At 46.1% G+C, this 20,147-nt stretch overlaps 1 protein-coding gene and 1 long non-coding RNA gene across 2 annotated transcripts in view; one reads left to right on the top strand and one right to left on the bottom strand.

Annotated features, from left to right (window-relative positions):
- Positions 1–20,147, bottom strand: part of BRINP1 (BMP/retinoic acid inducible neural specific 1) — a 52,929-nt gene that overhangs the window by 27,171 nt on the left and 5,611 nt on the right. The window lies entirely within an intron of this gene.
- Positions 5,592–11,753, top strand: LOC122184233. Its single transcript, XR_006180509.1, has 3 exons — positions 5,592–5,631; positions 8,420–8,525; positions 11,721–11,753. It is a non-coding gene; the product is annotated as an uncharacterized LOC122184233 (long non-coding RNA).

Genomic DNA, 20,147 nt, shown 5'->3' with positions numbered 1-20,147 from the left:
AAAAATCGTTCTGTTGTTTGCTAGCTTTCCAAGTGAAGAAGTTGCAAAGAGTTGGCCAGTATTGTGATGGTACCTCCTGATGATGGTTGGGATTAATACAGTCTTGTGACCCTCGGGGGAAATCCCTGGCCAGGACCTGAACTTCTGCCAGTGGGAAAGCTTTTATAGGCTTCAGAAAGGAGATAAACCTCTTAACAAGGAGGAGAAAGGATCTGTATCCCTGATGTAGAGACGGGATAAGGAGGAACTATGAGCTAACGTCTGAGTAGTGGAGGAGAGGCACTTGTTTATGTTCTAACGTCTCGCCAGTGTAGACAGCCCTTGCTAATGGGGAGAGTACGCAGGAAAATGCCTACCAGGTCAGTGGAGAGCAGTCTGCTCCCTTAATATCTGGTGAAAGCACTGAAGAGTCTACTCTTAATGGCTGGAAGGGGTAGTGTCTCACTGCTAGTACCTAAAGGAGGGGAGAGGAAAGCAAGGGATGAAGTACATGCAGTAGCCTCAGGGAGGAAGATGTGCATATTTCAGCCCTTCCCCTTTGTCAAGTAAGGGGATGCATTTGATTTGTATATGGCTGTATCTGGGAAAATACTTTCCTCCCCCCCCTCCCCCCCTTCCTACAGTCTGTGTTAATGAGCTAGCCATCAAGGCCATGCATGTCAGACAGACAGAGTCACTGGAGAGGCCCTGGCGCTCATTAGCACTATGACCCCTCCAGGGAAACACACACAAAAAAGGGGGGAAAATGCTGAAGAGACAAGTCAAAAGCCTAGAATGGGAACAACACCCAGACCCCCACTGCAGCAGCAGAGAGGATAGTAGAATCCAAGGGCAGGAACAGGGAGAGAAGGCTGAAAAGAGAGGCCGTCGGAGCAAATTAAATTCCCCGTCTTCAAACAGCCAAGGCAACCAAAGGACGTAAGTGAAGAAATAAGTTCAGTACAGACCTCAGGGATCGTTGCTTGAAACCAAAAAGAAATTAAATGCATTAAACAATGAACGAGACAGAGTCTGTTCAAAAAAAAAAAAAAAAAAAAAAAAACAGAATAGAGGAAACTGAACAAAGTCCGTAACTATCACAATATCATCCCAATGCCTTCTGTTCCTGTGATGCTGCATATGTCAGTGGGAATTGGGCAGAGAAAGGGCACCATCTCCCTCCTGCTCAGTGGTTCTTTATCTGTGTTGTAGAACATAGCTCAAAAGCTCCAATGGTCATAGAATCACAGAATCATATAATCATGAAGGTTGGAAAGACTTATCAAGCTCAACCACCAGCCCATTCTCTCCATACCCACTAATAAAATAGTTATTTTGTGTGCAATCTACCCACTTCTTGAACACCACCACTTCCTGGGCATCCTGTTCCAATACCTCAAGCCTTTTCTTTGATGATATTTTTCCTAATTTCCAACCTGAACCTTTGCTGGCATAACTTAAAACCATTACCTCTCACCTCTCTGGTGAGCAGACAGAGCCTTTCCAAATGAGGCAGCACTCTCTTCAGTAATAGCAAGTAGTAAACATTGCTTAATGCCCTCCACCTGCCCTGCTACACATACATTGATGTCAGTAGGATGCCAGGTAAGAGATAGAGAGCTCCCAGAGCCTTCTTGTCCTCCTGGGTTTTGGTGTATGCACATCTCCCTAGGCTCATGTTTACCCCTTGCTATCACCCAAGTACCTCACAATCATTCAGGCTGACGTTTTGGGGCAACCCTATGTTGCAGAGAAGTGTTATTAGCTGTTTGCAGCCAGAACACAGGCAGTATTCAGACTTTGTCCAGGTAAAACAGAAGCTTTTTGATAGCATCAGGAACTGAGCCCAGTGTCCTCTAAAAATCCTCCTGGATGCTCCTACAACAGAGCTGGGATTTCTGTTTGTTTGCTCTGTTTGTTTTTCCTTTTCTCAATCTAATTGTCCCAGCCAGGGGCTGCACAAAGTACCAGTTATCTCCAGTCCCCAGGGCGATTGCTCGTCCAGGCTGCTGTGAGCCCGACTGCAAACAATGCCATGGAGGCAGGGCAGAGCAGGACTGCAGCACTGTAATGCTTATCTTTTACCACCAGATCTGGCTTAATGCAAGCCTGTGCTGGCTATCTGTGGTCATGGTGGGCATGGTGATGTTTTATTTCCAGTCTATGCCCTCAAAACGCCAGACAGCCCCAGGCTGAGCATTGCAATATTCCTTCAGCAGTTCCCTCTGCAGTCTGGCCCCTTCTCTATCTAGGCCAGCATGAAGAAGTCATCCTTCAAAGCTGAGCTTTTCAAAGGCCCTACAAGAATTAGTTTCCTGTGAGGGCTTGGCACTCATCCCCCCTAATCTGTTTAAGAAAACTCTAGTCCATAGATTCAAACCAGTTCCAAATTAGACAGAGGATGAAGACTTGCCATAAAAGAAAGAGGGGAAAAAAAAATCTAAGGAAGTATGAAAAAGGAATAATTTAAGCTGAAAATCTTGTGCATAACATTGTGCATAATAACCAGGCCAGCAGACAGGCTGCCATATGACAGCCAGCAGGTGAATAAGATAAAGAAATTTGATATTGATCTATTGATTAATGCCGTGCTGTCCATGCCAGTTTTATTTCTTTAGGAGTGTACAACTGCACAGGACTGAACCCAAGGCAAAGTCCATCAGTGCCGGGCTGACTCCAGATACCCATCTAGAAGAAATAGAGTGCTTTGAATGACTGACACCTTCATGTTCCTCAGGACAGTGCAAGAACCTTCTGCTGTTTTTCCTTGGTCTATACTTTGGCCATATGATCTGGGCTGAGGTGTCTGAGACCTCAGTATCTCCCTCTGTTCTAGGCAATCACTTCAGCCTGCTCCAAACAGAGTTTTGTCTTTTGTCTCTCTGTTATTTTTCTAAAATTAAAAAAAAAAATAAAATTCTTCAGGGGCTGAAAATATTGCTTTTCTTTTCTTTTCTTTTCTTTTTTGTTAGAAGGAGAGAGAGATGAATAATAAGTCCAGAATGACATGAAGTTTGCAAGAAACAATAAGAAAGAAAATTACTTCAAAGTTAGGTGGATTTCGTGTGACCTTGAAAGTATCTGGGTAAACAGATTGTTCCAGCAGTGAATTAAAATCCAATCAGACAAACATGACTCTGAGCCTTGTGTTCCCTGTCAGGATGTGACTATACCTGGATCTCTCAGGAGACAGCAAGTAATTGTTGGGTGCTGGAAAGATCGATTTATTTAAAAGAAGGTGAAACAGGAATAAATGTATTACTAGAGACTCAAAGCAGAGTGATTCAGCATAGGTGAGTATGAGTTTAAAGACGGGTCATTCATTTTGCTCATTAAGTTGGCTCAGTATTAAATTTCAGCATATCCAAGATGTGGCCGTGATTCCAGTTTCAATATCCAAACAGCTACCATGGCAGACAAGCATAAGCAAGGACAGTAGTACTATCCCATCCACTGAATGAGGTCACTCCCAAGTTAGATATTTCTGCACTCTCAGCTAGCATATAGCAACTTCCAAACTGCTTCAGCACAGAGTAAACTCACCAGTCACTCTCGTCTGTTATCTATTGATCCATTCTCATATTCCACATGAGTCAGCTGGTCCAATTCCCTTCCATCACACCCATCAGGTTACAGTGCAACTGCCTGTGGGACATTTGTTCCACTCAACTTTCACCATAATGCACTTTGTGCAGAATTCATTGCAAGCAGCACAAACCTCAGGCATTAGAGATGCCCTTTCCAACACCAGCCTACTTAAGCTTCCTCCACCCTGGAGACTTGCTTGTAAGTAGTTCCCATTACTGTTAACACCATTTCAGCTGTTTTCAGCATTGTGCTGACGGCACTTCTTTTGAGCCACTACAATTTACATAGCAGTTGATACTGGCTGCTAGAAGCTGGAGTGACATCTCTATGAGAGCTTCCAGCGTTGTTAGCACCGCTGCAGCTTAACAAACATTAGCAACAATAGGAAGAGGTCTGTTCTGTTGCTGTTCTCTTCCTAAAAGCCTGCCTGAACCAGACGTGGTTTGTTAAGCTACCGAAGAAGCTGTTCTAATGGGCTGCCAGGTCCTGTGCTCCAAGCACTGAAACAGACAATACAGAGACACCCATTCCTTCACTGTGAATTACGATAACAATCACAGGAGATGAAGCCAGAGCTACTCTCCATTAAAATATCTGTGGTCGCCTAGAGAAGCTTGTCTACCAACCAGGCACACTGAATTCTGCTGTTAAGACTACGATGACTCTGAGTTTGTTTTTTTCACAGTGTGTTCTCCTGGGTTTATGTTTCTGTCCTAAGACCCAGAAATCAAGAGAAAGCAGATGCTGCGAAGTCAAGGAGCTGCCACAAACACACTGTTTTGACCAGCAGTGTGAAGCAACAGATGGAAACATCTGAGTCACCAGTGGAGTTCTGAATGGTCTTGAGGAAACTTGGGATAATTAATGCAAAATTAGCTTCTCTTTCTTCCAATTCTCTTCTTCTTCCTGTATGTTCCTTTCCTCAGCATATTATAAAGGGCTGAAAGAAAGGTAAAGCATAGGATGGTGAGAGACCTCACTAAGTTTGAACATGGGAGAAAAATGAAAATTAGTCAGCCTGGTAAGAAACAACAATAATAATGAGATAACTTCATGTTGAAGTGTTTGTTTGGGCTCCAGTAGGACAGAGGTTTAAAATCCACAGGAAACCCTCCTTCTATGGCTAAATAGTACTTGAAAACATTTAACTCCACTATTTCTTAAAGCAAGTTTCAAATGGAAGAAAGGCAGACATTCTCATTTATAGAGCAGACAGAAAATCCCCCCGGGAAGGACTGCTCTGTGCCGTGCCCTGGTGAGCTCTCCCTGTCCCACGTATCCTCTCACCAGGCCAGGTCTGCCCCGCCACAAAACTCACCATTGCTCACCAGTATTCTGATGAGCACAGCGGTATGAATCAAAGACTGCAACAAGAACACAGTTTGGAACAAGTTGTTTCATTAAATTGCACTTGCTTCATTTCCTGAAGATACCGATGTTTGGACTTCTGGTGATATTTTCCCCTAATTTTAGCTACAGAAAGCTGATAACCTCAGCTTGCAACACCACAGCCCCAAGCTTCGCTCTCTACTTATCGTGATTCACAGTAAACTCAGATGAAAAAAAAGCGTGATAAATGTGTTCTTGAACTTTAATTTCTCATGTTACAGGCACGGGTACCTGACTACTGCACTACTGGCAACCGAAGCACGGCATTTGTCAATACTGGGAAAGCAAGCACCAGAAATTTAGCCTTGATTGCCCTTTTTCTCAAAAAGCACAGAATTTTCTCCAACGCAGCGTGAAACCATGTTTCAGAATTTGAACTGTTGTTAGAAAATGGAGCCATCACCCCCCTCCGGTCAGTGGTGCTACGCTTTTGGCAAAGCTTCAAATTCGCCGTGCCAGGAGGAGAAAAAAAAAATGTGTTGTTTAAACACAGAACCCCTCCTCCCTCCTACACCCAGCTGTGCCCCCCAGCATGTCCCAGCAGAGCCATCTGGGCACTGTGACCGTGCCTGAGGACTTAGCCAGAGCAGCGATGGCAAAGCTGTCCCCTCGCCCACCCCTCAACCCTGAGTCATTCTCAGCTGATGGAGGAGATGCTGCAGTGGGTGCTGCTGGGTGAGTTGGATGGCTAACGCCAGCCTGTTGGCAACACCATCTGTTTGCATCAGGGACCTCGTACTGCAGGCTGGGTGAGGGTTTAGTCCAGGTTAAATGAAGGGAAGGGGCTCTACCCTGGGGAATGGCCTTCAGGTGGAAGACAGTGCTCCTGGGGTTTCCTCTGGGGGCTCTGCTTGGGCTGGGTGTAGGTGCACAGCAAATTGTCACCTGCAGAGATGCTGTAGGGTGGGGAGAATGGTCACGTGTGCCCCTAAAAGCACACCCAGACCCAGCACCTGGTCACCAGCCTTAGCAGAACACAGAAGATGGGAGGGCTCAGCAGCTGGCTTCCTTCAGCAACCCCCTGTGCAGAAAGCACTCACAAAGATGTGGGGAATGAGAACAGAAGGGAGCAAAATCTGTTCTGCCATCATAGAACAACACCACCTTCTGCTCCCACACCAATCTTTGCTACTTTATTCCTATGATGTTGTAAAAGTTGGTTGGGATTTCAGGGTAAATGGTAGCTCCTGCTCACAGTTCCTCGGGACACTCATGACTAATTCTCCATCCCAAGCTTCATGGCTCAACATCTGCTTGCTTTCCGAGCTGTGCTTTTACATCCAGACTCATTGCCAAGGCTTCCAGTTTCAACAGTGACATCCAGAAAGCCAGGATATATACAGTGGCTATTTGCAGAGACTGCCTCCTCTCACAGAGTTCACAGGACTCACAGAATGCAGACGGTAACTGGGCCTGAAGTTACCAGTAAAGGCTGAGAAATTAGGCTGCAGAGAATGACTGCAGCAAAATTCAAGCCATCCATAATCAGAGACATTTGTGTTTTGTTCAAGACTTTAAAAAAAAAAGTCCCTAAAAGCCTGTGACATTTCAGAATTACAGAAAAATTAAAGAAATTTTCTCTAGGAAAAAGGTGACCCATTTCCTCAGACTACATCCCTCTTTAGCAAAAAAATAAAAAAAACACCCAGAAACCTGAACACAAGCAGTGAGAAAGCCTTGAACATTCCCCAGTCACTCCAAAATCTCATTTCAACCAAAATCAGTTTTGATGTATTTAATTTTCATTTCTAGTCATGCCATTTCAATCTCAGACATGTTTTGATGGAGGAAATAAAAAGGCTACAATAAAATAAAAATTCACAAACTCGTGAAGAAAGGCAATCTTTTTGCATGCTGCAAAGTGGCCTGCAATAAAAAGACAACCGTGCCTTTCGTGCAACGTTTCATAAAGGAGAAGCTTTATTTTTGTCATGTCCTATCCAGGGAACAGGGTTGAGTGAAATACCTTTGTTTTCTGGGATCTGTTTGTGATGCTCAGACAAATTTGGTTATTCAGGCATGTGCTTAGCAATTTCCCAATCTCGTCATGTTTCCTTTAACTGTTACCTGTGACTGATGTATGGATCTCAAAGCCCTTTTAAACAAATGTGTCAATGCAGACAGCAGAACCAAGGCAGCAAGAGACGAGCAACTCTTCCAAGGAAGAGATGCACCATGAAGCACAGCCATGAACAAAATTAACCCAGGTCTGGGGCCAGACTAAAGCATTTCAGCAGAAAGAACTGAAGTAGCAACCTGCATACCCAGCCTCATATTGGTGATGGAGAACAGAAGGGCAGGAGGCAAATGTCTTCAGAAAACACCACTGCAGGTGGGACAGGAACAGGTTGCCCAGAGGGGTGGTGGTGCCCCATCCCTGCAGACAGCCCAACTCGGGCTGTTGGGGCTCTGAGCACTGATGGAGCTGTGGGTGTCCCTGTGCATTGCAGGAAGTGAGACTCTATGGCCTTTAATGACTCCTTCCAAGTCAAACAAATTTGTGATTCCCAAATCCTGGAGAGGACACTGGGGCCATGTGCAAGCAGTGGAGAAGTATGTGCTACAGCCAACAGGGAGCTGGTGGATTTGTTTGTAGTAAAAGTGAGAGGGATCAAATGCACACCTATGACATTTATCTTCTAGATGGTAATAAGACTCCAGTGCTGTAAAATCAATCTAATGAAATGCAAACCACTTCCTTTGGGAAAGTGATGCTGATTGCCAACTCTGTTGTCTCCCAGTCAGTAAAGAAGAGCATGCAGGTTGGTCTGAGAGAGGAGGCTGCAGACCTGCATGGCCTCCAGCTCACCCACGTTGCTTCATGCTGTCTGAATTCCTGCCTCTTTATGACTATACCAGAACCATATGATCCAGGAGGCTGGTTTAGTGTAAAAAAGGAGCCCCAGACTGTTTCCTCAGCCAACTGAACCTTTGGTACATCCAAAATAGCTGGGAGGGTTTGTTCTACCAACTCTGTAGGTAGAAAAACTACAGGGATGGGAGAGAGTTCAGCGTAAGGGCAGTAATCCAAATTGCTAACTGCCCTGCAATGCGTGCAGAGCTGCTTGTGTGCCTGCCTGCAGGAATCACTTAATTCTGCTGCAGAGCAACATACACATGCATGCTAAAGTCCACATTTCACATTCAGGTCCTGGGGAACCTAAGAGAAAAACTCCTGGACCTCAGTGCAGGAAGCATCCAGCCCGAAATGCAAAAGCAATCTCAAGGTCCAGCAGGGCTCTGCTCTGCTGCATCAGAATCTGGGGCTTGGGAAAGGCCCTGAATACGGCTCTGCCTTTTTTAAGGCAGACTCAGCATTCAGTGTACGTAAGGAGGAAAGAGAAGTCCGCTGTGTGGGGAGTTGTTTTAGTTTTTCAAGGTTACTAGGGAGTGAAATTGAGAGTGAAGGGGTTGTTCTTCAGTAAGGGCTCTTATGCCTCAGATTTTCATTTTGGCTTGGCAGGTCTTTGCTTTGTGCCTTTGTCATGGCTCAGGAATCCTTTGCTGAGGCTGGGTGGGAGCTTCTGCGAGGTCAGCTCTTCCCCTCTCACCCGCACCACTCTTTCATGGTAAGCTTTTTTTGGTTGAGTTGAAGTCAGGATGTCTCCAAGGCAAGGCACTGGAAACCCAGTCTGGGGGTGATCAGAAGCTGAAAAGACCTCCCCTCATGGCTAAAAAAAGTAAAAGCATCAGCTTGCAGCCTGCATGTCAGCTAAAGCCATAGCTATGGCTGAATAAGGGTTTATGTGCTATTGCACCTCTGAGCCTCTGCTCACAAATAATGAAGCGGACCCCAGGATTCTGAGGCATATGCATATGTATATATTTACCTACTGAACAAAACAGCAATCTCTGCAATGCTTTTTATTTGCCTGCTGTGTTTTGAGATTTAAAGACTCATCTTTTCTGGCTTTTCTTTGCAATCCTAAAAGACAGCCTATTCTTAATTTTTAAATGGGAGCTGTGAGTTATACAATTACGTGACTCAATCCTGGAAGTGCTCAAAGAAGAGGGAGGAAAAAACTAATATGAATCCCCTCCCAAGTCTTATAAAGATTGGAAAAAATAAAATCTGTGAGATCTAGAAGGGAACTGGGACCCTAGTCTCCTGCTCTCAGAAGGATATCAATCCCAGATATCTGTACAGACTGGGTAAAGAACTCTTTGAGAGCAGTCCTGAGGAGAAGGCCTTTGGGGTCCTAAAAAAGAGGAGACAAAAAGCTGCACATGAGCCAGCAATGTGTGCTTGAAGCACAGAAGACAAACAGTATCCTGCTTTGCATCAACAGAGAGGTGGCAGTGGGCAGGGAGGGGATTGTCCCTTTCTGTGCTGCCCTTGTGAGGCCCCACCTGGAGTGCTGAGCCAGGTCTGGGTCCCCCAGCACAAGGTAGACGTAGAGCTGTTGCAGAGGGCACAGAGGAGGGCCACGAGGATGCTCAGGAGCTGCAGCACCTCTGCTGTGGAGAGAGCTGAGGGCTGGGGGTATTCAGCCTGGAGAAGAGAAGGGAGGGAAACCTCATTGTGGCCTTCCAGTACTTAAAGGAGCTTTTAAACAGGATTGACTTTTTACATGGGCAAAGAGCGATAGGACAAGGGAGAATGGCTCTACACTTGGTCACTCTGAAAGTAATGCCTCCTATTTATTCCCATAAAAAACACAACAGCTACAAAGAGCTAACATGATCTGATAGAGCAAAGTCTCTGCTACAAAATGCTGTCTTTCTACATAGTCACCACCATTAGCTGTGCATTTTCGCCATTGATAAACAAGAGCCTGCATGCCATACTTATCAAAATCTGCACTAGTGGAGGTGACCACTGTGCACCTCTATGAACGCATCACCCACAGCCTCTCTGTGCTGGTATCTACTGTTTGGTCTCCATCAGTGTTCAGCAAATATCAATGAATGTCAATGGGTGCCATTTTTTTGCACGGAGGAATTGAGTGGCACCCCTTTGCTCCATCCATACTTCCATGTCAGAGACCATTCTGTCACACAACCCCTCTGCTGCCATCCGTCACACAGCAACAAAATGGAACACTGGTGGGAAGATTCAGCCTCTGTTGCCATCCCATCAACATTCATGATTACCTACCAAGCCCCAGCTGCTTGCTACTCTGCTTGCTGCTTCCCAGCTAAAATCGGCAGTCTCCACAATGAGGTGCCTCCATCCAGCCCCTGTTCTGGGATGGATGCACCCATTGGCTCCCAGTGGGAGCTGCTCTGGGCACCCACTCCCCACACTTTCCCACCACCCTGCCCCACTGTCCCCATGCCAGGGAGGCCAGAGGAGGGCTGGATGTAGAGCCTCAATCTTCCTGAGCACTGAACCGTTGCAGGCCACTCGCTCATCAGCAGCACCGAGTTTCTCTGACTGATTGTTTTCTGATTCTGTTTGGCATTTTATCCCAGCTGCATAGAAAACTTATTATGAAATCACGTTGGTGTTACTTAGATGGTACGTGTGAGTCACTGCAGCAGGAGGGCACTGAGGTGGCATGGCTGAGCTGACGGCCAGGCCCAGGGTTTGTGGAGATGCAAACAGGAGCCCCTCAGCCAGCCCCAGGTTGTCCTGGGGGCTGTTGCACTTCTGACTAGCTCCCCGCACCACAAATTACTGTTCTAAATGCAGATTAGTTTTACACTAGGTGACTGCAGGAGTCCCTGCTGCCATTAAAAATCTGTTATTCTTTCCCTTGCACAGCCCCAGGCTAGAGCTTGCCATCCAGTCACACCTGAATCAAGACCAACAGCCTGTGGTAGAGCTAGAGAGGATTATTATTCAGGTTTTTGGATATTGCTTAGGTTCAGGGAGCAGCCAGCAGCTTGGAGATGCACTGTGCAAAGAGATGGTGTGTACTGACCTGTAGGATTGGGGCTGGGATTCTGCCTGGCAGAGAACAAGGTGGGAGGCTGGGGCTCACAGGATCATTTTTGTTCTAGAAGACTCAAGTTAAACCTCTTCTTATCAAGCTTTTTTACTCTCTCTGCTGCTATTTATGATTTATTTTCCATAACCATTCTATTTAATGCTGCAGCATGGTTGGGGAGATGGTTTCTGTGGCAGCTGTAGAAAGCAATGGCATCATATCATTTACTGTGGAGCTGACAAGAAATGGAAAGCTCACACTAGTTACATAGATTCTTACTTTGTTGCCCAAAAGTCAGGAGCACAGTGTGAAATGGCCATGATTCTGTGGAGAAACTGGCAAGGAGATGCTATGGGGACTTCCAGCTAAAGCAAGCTCCCCGGGGAACTGGTCATACCAATGAGCTCGCCAGAATTTGAGAAGCATCTGGACAAAGCTGTCAGACTTACGGTTTGAAAATTGGGTAGTCCTATGTGGAGCCAGGAGTTGGACTCAATCATAGAACCATAGATCACCAAGGTTGGAAAAGACCTATGAGATCATCCAGTCCAACTGTCCACCTATCACCATTTCTCACTAAACCATGTCCCTCAACACAACATCTAAATGTTCCTGGAACACCTCCAGGGTCAGTGACTCCACTACTTCCCTGGGCAGCCCTTCCTGTCTCCCTGGTCAGACATTCCAGTGTCTGACCACTCTTTCGCAGAAGTAGTATTTCCTAATGCCCAACCAGAATCTCCCCTGGAGCAACTTGAGGCCATTCCCTCTAGTCCTACAGCTCATTAGGCCTCAGGGGTCCCTTCCAACAAGGGTATTCTACCATTCTAAGATACTCTTGCTGAGAACTGCTCTCCTTGCACTGATTTGAGCATCACTTTTCTACAAAAGGACCACATGTCCCCTCCTGGAGGAGCACCTGGGATGTTGCATTGCCATGGCACAGACCGGGATGATGGTCTCCATCCAGGGTGCAGCATGCCTTGAGAGCTCATGGCCCCACCACCTCACCTCTGCTGGGAACACCGAGCTCTGCAGGAGTCAGACAACTCCCAGCAAAGCACGATGAGTCTGCGAGGCTTCTTCCTACACTGGGATTTTTTATCATGCGCACGCCACGCTGCAGCTGGTTCTGGGAAGGTCTCTGCCCACACACTAAATAAATTCTGGTGCGGTGCGCTGCTTCTCTATGGAAACCGTACCCTGCATTTCTCTCTATAGGATTTTTCTCATTTCAGGCTCCATAATAAATTAACGAGAAGATGTTTTCTTTACACCAACCATAGGAGAGACTCTTTTCTGTACTCGATTAATCTTTAGTGATCTATATTAAATATTTATCTGAAGAAACGAGGCCTGTATTGCTGCAACATTTTCTATTATGAGACTTTATCATATCAAAAGATATTTTCCTGGCGCTGACTCCTTCGCATGTACCCAGACAGAATTTCCAATGGAAGGGCACTCTTTGTTTCTTTCTCTCCCAGTGACCTTTTCCCTCCATAACAAGCTGCTGATATGTTAGAATTTACTGGGTTATAAACATTTTTTATCGAGCAGGAGGAAGCTGGGTGATTTGGCACCAGCTTTCCTAATAAAACCCAAGGGAGAGGCTGCGATGTTTGACACCAATAAAGGCATGGAAGAAGAAGCTGCCTTCTGGGATGCTGGTCACGAATGCCAGCGGGAGGCAGTGACTGTTGGTCACACAACTCTGCTCTGCTGAGGCTCTGCTGGAAGGAGGCCAGCTCGCTGGCACGGGCGAGGAGCTGGGAGGAACCTGGTAAAGGGCTCCTCTGTTCCTTCCCAGCAGTACAAAAATCACATGAGAAGGGGCAGTGGGGGACAGGGATTCCTCAACACTCTTTTCCTGCAACTGGGAGGTGAAGAGACACTGAAGAGTTGAGATGTGGAAGAAGGAATGGGGACTTTCATGTTGGGGTCAGGCACTGGTCCTACAGGAGTGTAGAGAACTCAGATCAAGGTTCGATCTTGAATCAGTGGCTGAATTTTTCCTGCCCAAGATAGACTTGGCAAAGGTATAGATAAGCAGAACTATAGGAAACCCAGCCACAGGACTCTGCTTGTGGGGCCAGGAGCTGAACAGCAATGCAGCAAAAACCAGGTTCGCCAGGAGCTCACAGCCTAATACATCTCCACCTCCCAAGGGAGCCGTGATTTAAACTGGTCAATAACTAACCCATTCCTCCAAAGCTTGAATAAATCATCTGCTGACTAGATATAAACACATTATAAATGCTTCGCTCTGATAATATATGAGTGAGCTGTTATTTTGACAAATAGCTGGTGAATAATATATTTGATGAACTGCATAATATTTTACTAATGATTAATTTATTCATTTGAAACAAACAAACAAAACTCAGTCTTATCCTCAGCTATTAAAAACAACCCTAAGTAAGGGCTGCAAACAGCTTTGAGATCCCTGGATGGCCTGTATTTTCTACTATTCCCTTTATAATTGTGTATTTCTAGTGATTTATTACCAGGCATAACAAATCCATGTCTTATGCTATGGACAGTCTCATTTAAGGTAGCGATCCTGCTCAAAAGTTCCTGATTTTATAATGCCCACTAAAACCTGAAGGAATGTGGCACTTAGATAGTTAAGCACCATTAAAAAAAGGTACTCAAATGCCTTTTTAAAGTGGGGACCAAACTTCTCTGAGGCATCATCTGCTTCTTCTGCATGGAGACAGAAGCGCTGTGCTTGGGGCTCAGTAGGGGCTCAGTGGGGGCTCAGTATATACTCAGTAGGGCTGGTTACTCCAAGATGATGGTCTGCAAGGTTTACTGAGTATTGCCCTGGATGTAGTTCTCCCTCACTCTTAATCCCATTCAGAAATATAATTTCTGTGAGTTCACAGAGAAGATAAAGGACCAAAGAGCAAGAGCGCTTCCTCAGAGCCGCTCTGCAGAGGCGGGCTGATTGATTACAGATTGGATGCTGCTCCAACTTCTCTTCCTAAATGAAAAATTGAGAGCTTTTAAAAATTGAATAAAATATGCCATGCTAAGAAGGATTTCCTGTGGCACGAGCACAATAGGAGGTAGTCGTGGGTTGCTCAATATTTCTGAGCGCATTGGCTAATCCGTTACTCCTCAGTCCCTTTGCACTGTCCCCATGGCACCTGATGGTAACTCATCTGTAATTGGGATGGACTTCAGCTTTGTGTCCCCAGACAAAGCCTAAATCGCTCATGTTCAGGAGAGATCTGACTGCAGTTGTGGCTGGAGCCATCCAGGAGATTACACTTTCTCGCTGCTACTTTCATGGCTGCAGGATCTGGCATCGCTCCATTCTGGAAGGATCTGGAACAGCTTGTGATGTTTTCACCAGACAGAATTTTGTCAAAATGGCTCATTTCTTAGATCTCTCTTTTGCTGTAGTCACTAGTGACCCGAGAGGTTGCGACTTCACAAATGCACTGAAGCCAATTCATCAGCCTCAAACACTTTGTGCCAACAAAACAAAACATGTTGACAAAACCTCACTTTGAGGAAAATATTTCCTTCCCCGAGGCAATATTACTACACCTAAAACACAAAGGCTTTGTCATCCTGCCATTTGCCTTCCCTCCTCCTTCTAGAAGCACAGTCTCTCTTTTACTTTCAGCATGCAATCCCTGCCACTGTGAGAAATAATCCCACCCCAGTGGTACAAACACTTGCAAGACTTTGACAGATTGCTGAGCAGCTTCCATAGCAGACAGCAGGCAGCAGCTGCGCTTACAGCATCTTTACCTTTGATGCTGACCCACAGTCGTGCAGGAGACAGCCACCAATGGAGCTGATATGCTTAAGTGGGGAGATGAAGCACTATGTTTTTTCTAAAGGCATGGTGAAAATATCTCAGTCCCCAGGAGTGAAAACAATACACTTGCTTTTATGCCTCTTCTGCAGAAGAAAAATCAGTCCAAATACAGTTGGCAATTATCTTGTAAGCTTATTATATATAGTAGCATTCAGCCTCTTCCACGCTCTTTATTCCTCCTTTGTTGTATGCTAGAAGGGCTAGTAGGACTTATTCTGTCCCCTACTACTGAGCCATTTCACAGAAGAATATCTTCAGATTTCCTTTAATCCACCACAGCCACACAAGATGCTCATCACCCCAACATCCGAGTGTACCTCAAACACTACAGCTCCCATCTGTGAGGCTCTGGGCACATCTACAAGCACGGTGTGTTTGCTCCCTCCCTACCTCTCCAGTGGGCATGACCCAGAAACTGAATGTGCTCAGTCTGGGTAAACACAGCTGGGAAATGTGAGCCCGCTGCTCAGTGGTGACAGTGGCAGTCCCCCTTCATCTCATCACAGGAGTAGCCCTGTCTTGATGCATGTGTGTGCAAATATTCCAGGAATAAAGTGCCCCAGGGTGATGCATGTGCTTGAAGGAAACATTAGAGCAGGTTGTTGCAACACCCTTTTAATTAAGCTCATCTGAGATTATCACACAATTAGCATTGCTAGCATCCACATGTGTCTGTTCAGCGTGCCATCCTGTAGTAGGACAGAAGGCTCCAGAATGTATTTCTCTTTGTGTTTGCAATGCTTTGCTCCATGACTTGTTTTCCCTGCTAACGCAGCCTGACAAGATTTACAATTATGAATCGCCCCACAAAACTACCTTCAAACTCAAATTTAATAACCTAAGTATTATGAAGATCAATATTATGGCTATTCTCATTCATACGATTAGCACTAATATCATTCTGGGAAATATTTATGCTGCCGTAGCGACTAGAGAGCTGGATTAAGAGCAGGTCCCCAGCATCCATACAGAAGACAAGGCACTGTTCTCTCCGGCTGTGTCCTCAAGTGCAATACTCAATCTTGGAGTCTCCACGGGTTCAGATATTTTATGTAAGTTAGCTAACAAGATAACAAACCAGCCTTACAATCCCTACAGCCATATTGCTAACTGTTTGAAAATCATGAGTCAGCCTCCAAAAAAGAATTAAGGGATTGGTTTTAAAATTCATGAGACTTTTAAAATCTGATAAACTTCAGGTTTGCTTTTTCTTTCTTTCTTTTTTTTTGCCTTCTGCTTTCTGAGTATGTAGGAGTCATATTATCAAGTTTCCCTCTGCAATTATGAGGGCTGTAAACTTACTTTAAAAATTGAGTTGAGACTCTTACATAATCACAGGACTCTGAAAGTGTGGGATTTGAAGAGACACTAAATAGTCTTCAGATACAGCTTCACCATGTGATGCAGCAACACTCGGCTGCTGGAGTACGGCACAGATTTCAAATACCCAATTCTTCCCTGAAACAGTCGGGAGTCTTTTTGGGCAGGAGAGGGAAAGTCGGAGATTTTTGCAGGGTGAGAAAAACAGGAAGGGATGTCAAGTGCAAGGAGAAAAACCTCGTCTCATATGGACTGATCTTTAACTAGAGATGAAGGTAGCAGCCTTCTTGCCTTATTATCTTCTTGTCTTCTTATTCTCTTAGTCATGCAGCACACAGTTTGCCCTGTGTACCAAGCTCTCTTATTAGTGTTAGCCAGGCTGCGCAGCTGCACTCCCTGGGGAGAGCCCCAGACGTTTGGAAGGGAGTAAAAAGTAATGTTCTTGCTGTTTTTTTGCTCAAGAGCTGGAAGCTAACACTGAAATATTTACTGCTGCATATGCCATAGGCGGGTTTTCCTTTGCTGAAAGGAATAGAATCAGTGTAGAAGAAAGGAGAGCAAGGTTGGGCAGGGGCACGTGCACAGTGGAAACAACTTCTGGGATACAGTGACATATAGTGCTGGGATTTACCCTGTCCTTCTTCCACCTTGGCTAGCTGTGGGGTGGCAGGGTCTATCTGTGGATATGTGCCTGTGTTCTCACTTATGCTGAATCCTCTGAGTGCCCCACAGTGCTCTGCTATTGAAATCAGTGCTCAGACTCATCCTTGTGCTCCGAGCAACCTGCCAGAGGCTACTAGTCCATGCATCCCTTGCTGGCAGTTTCTAAAGGAGCATTTTTATGGCAGAAATTACAAGATCTCTAGTTATATCAGCACAGGGGTCAGTGTCAGGAAGCTAGCCAGATCTATCAGTAAGTCAGAGAGGCCCAAACTATGAGCTACAGTTGAGTAGCTCTTCTGCTGCTTTTTGTGTAACTTATCCATGGAAACAACAGACTGTTGCAGTACCAAGCACATCAGAGCTTCTGGACTTTGGGGACAGCAGGTGTGCTCTTCTCCTTCACCCAACAGAGCCAGCAGAAGCACAGGGCAGCCAGCAGCCTGGTGCAATTCTGCCATCAACCAGCTTTTGTAGGAACCCTCATTTCTGGAAGCAAATGCTTTCATGGCCAGCAGAAGCACAAGCAGGCTGACCTGGATGGGAATCAGATGTAATAATTTTCCCTCCCAGCTGCTCTCCCTCTGCTGAGAGCCGGCTGCACATTGAAGCAGATGTTGCTCGCACTTGGGTCATGTTTCCAAGCTTTCCTTTGCAGTCGTAAGGGCTAGAGACTCTTCCCTCCCTCCCCACGCTCATTTCTTAATTAAAGCTTAAATTCTGATGTCGTCACATGACTGCGGGAGCAGGGCCCCAGGCAGGCTGTTAGTGCTCTGTGCAGTCAGCAGGGCTGTGATTTAGATGCACAGCAGATACTTGGGAGAATCCCATCCCTTTGCTGCCCTCAGCTTGGATCCTTCTGGAGCCAGAGCTGAGGGCTGACCTCTCAGGGCAGGTGGGAGGCTTTCCTTGTGCAGAATACAGGATTGTCAGGGTGGAACTTGGAGAGCACCATGGGTGTGAAATGCAGCCTGGCTGTCCAAGATGTGGAGCTGCCAGGCTTAGCATTGGCTCACCGCATCTCTACGGCACACAGTGGGCATGGGGCAGGAAGGCATCACCTAAACCCCATTCCCTATGAATCTAAACCCTGCCTCCACCCCACTACCCAGGAGAGGAGTAGGGGTCACCTGCCCTGGGCTCTCTGGGCCAGATCAGGCTGCACTCAGAGCAGCCACATCATGGACTTGGTTGGATGCTGCTGGGAGAGGAGGGCCTTGCACAAATGGCTGGCCTGAGCCCTCCTTTGTCCCTGCACCAGGCAAAGCTGATTCTTGGATTTGTTTTTGGAGGTGTCCTTGGGTTCTGTAGCTGCATTTAGTTGTTTAACACAGGAAGCCAGCCTGCGTGGCTCTGCCTGCCCCAGTGGGACATGTCTTGTTCCATTTACAGAGGCTGGTGGGTGGCAATCAGCAAAAAAGAAAGGAAAAAGGGAAAAGAAACCATACTTTGTGGAACCCATGGGAAACATTAGAGGGATCCAGAAATAGAAAAACCCCTATAATAGGTACAGTCATGCCATCTCCCAGTGCTACTGGTGCCAGAACAAAATTATCCCATGCATCTAACAGGATTTTTTCTTTTTGCTATTTTTTTAATGTAACATCTCCTCCGCTGAAATAAGCATCTGCCTGATGTAAAAGCAGAATTAATAATCTGATCAAAAAAAGAAAGAAAAAAAAAAAAAAGAAGAAGAAAAAGAAGAAGAAGAAAAAAAGAAAAAAAGAAAAGGAGCAAAGGTTTCTCCTTGGCTTGTTAGCCTTCAAAATGTGTTCCCAAGCCACTGGACTGTCATCTGTGAGATGAGCATGTAGAGTGAGTGCTGAGGCAGCAAGCTGGAGCAGCCTTGGGGGCCATCTGGGGGGAGCCCTCCTGCCATCACCTCCAAGCAGAAGGGAGAACCCTGCACAAGGTCCCCAAGGGGCAGGACGCACCCTGCCAGCCCAGCAGGGCACAGATCTATTTGGAAGCCTCAATGACTCAAACTGTTTGTCCATGCTGACTCTGTGGTTGGTTGGGAGGATGGCTACAGTGTTTGACTCTGGGTTCCTAAGGGAAGTTTTGGTGCTTGTGTTTGCCACTCTGTAGAACTATGATAAAACTCAGCTGATTCAATGAAGAGTTTCCTGCAGTCAGCAAGCAGGGCAGCCAGTTAGTGCTGTGCCCTGCTTGTTGTGCAGCTCCTGTGCATGCTTTCCTGCAGAACTCCTCCGTCCTCACTACCAGCACCCTATCAGGACGCAGACTCATCAACTAACAGTGCTCCTACACCATTTCCCACAGCTGTGAGCTGTCAAGCTGAGATGAGGGTCTACCCTTCCACAAAGCTTGCTGGGATGTTCTCTGCCCAGATCTTAGCAGCTCTGATCATACCAAAGGTTGGTGCAATTTATCCTTCCATTTGCCCTGTGTTCTGAAGAATATCAAAGGTGCAAAAAAGATGCATCCTTCTGTTGACTCCTACAGCTGCCAAGGATGCTTGCGAGCCCTCGCCATCTGAATCTGCCCGCAGCCAGCACAGCTGCTCCTGCAGCCCTGCTTCCAGGGCTCAGCACCACACAGCTCAGCCCAAGCCATCCCCTGCCACCCTCCTCCTGCCTCTCTCCTTCTTATGCAAATCTATGAAAAGCTTTCAGTACTGCAAGGAGGCACATTATGCAGGGAACGCCAGCGACAACGCGTGTCCCTGAATGGCATGAAGGATGAAGGCTGTGGTTAAAAGGAGATGCTGTGAGATGGGATGGGCAGGTTTACCCCCAGCTCTGAAGGGCTCACATCTGCCAAGCTGCTGCGTTAGAGCCGGTGAGACAGGAATGTAAATCGTGGCTCTCTTGTGAAGTTGCATCAACTTGTAGTAATGTCATTTTCAGATTAACATTTACACTGAAGAGAACACTGGAAGGCTTCATTGTTTACATGCACTATGGAAATAGATTTAAATTTTTTGGTTTACACACATTTATTTACAAGGCATTCGCTGATTACAAACCAATGTACATCACTCGTTTACATGCATAATGTAAATTATGGAGATTTTGTATTTTTTGCCATGCAGCACCGTACAGATTCCCATTGCTCATTCCACACAGAGGCAAGAGCCTCCTTTCATCTCAGCTCCCTCTGTCCTTCAATTGCTGCACTGCTTCTCCTAAAAAAAAAACACCTTGCCTCTGACTGGAAAACATAAAAGTTGATGTCCCCTTTAAACAGATAGCATAAAAAACTAATAGGAAAACCTTGTCAGCAGAACTTCAGCATGACTAAAAAAGCCAAAGCAAAGATTAAAAAGCCTAACGGTGCCTATCAATTTGTACCAGCACAGAGCATCACCTTAATGCTGTTTGAGAAGAACCTTCACGGTGCTTTTTGTGATGCTGCAGGCATCCAGACAACTGGAACGGGACTGAAAGCTTGCCAGGTTATGTGTGGGAGAGAGGAACTGTGACTGCAACTGTGTTGGATGCTTCGTCTCAGTCCATAGCACTTGGGTCTCAGCATCCAGC

Source organism: Lagopus leucura, unplaced genomic scaffold, assembly GCF_019238085.1.
Source record: "Lagopus leucura isolate 7727_CA_CO unplaced genomic scaffold, USGS_WTPT01 Super-Scaffold_100022, whole genome shotgun sequence".
Lineage (NCBI taxonomy): Eukaryota > Metazoa > Chordata > Aves > Galliformes > Phasianidae > Lagopus > Lagopus leucura.
The sequence above is the reverse complement of the archived record's forward strand: the minus strand, read 5'-3'. Positions and strand labels throughout refer to the sequence as shown.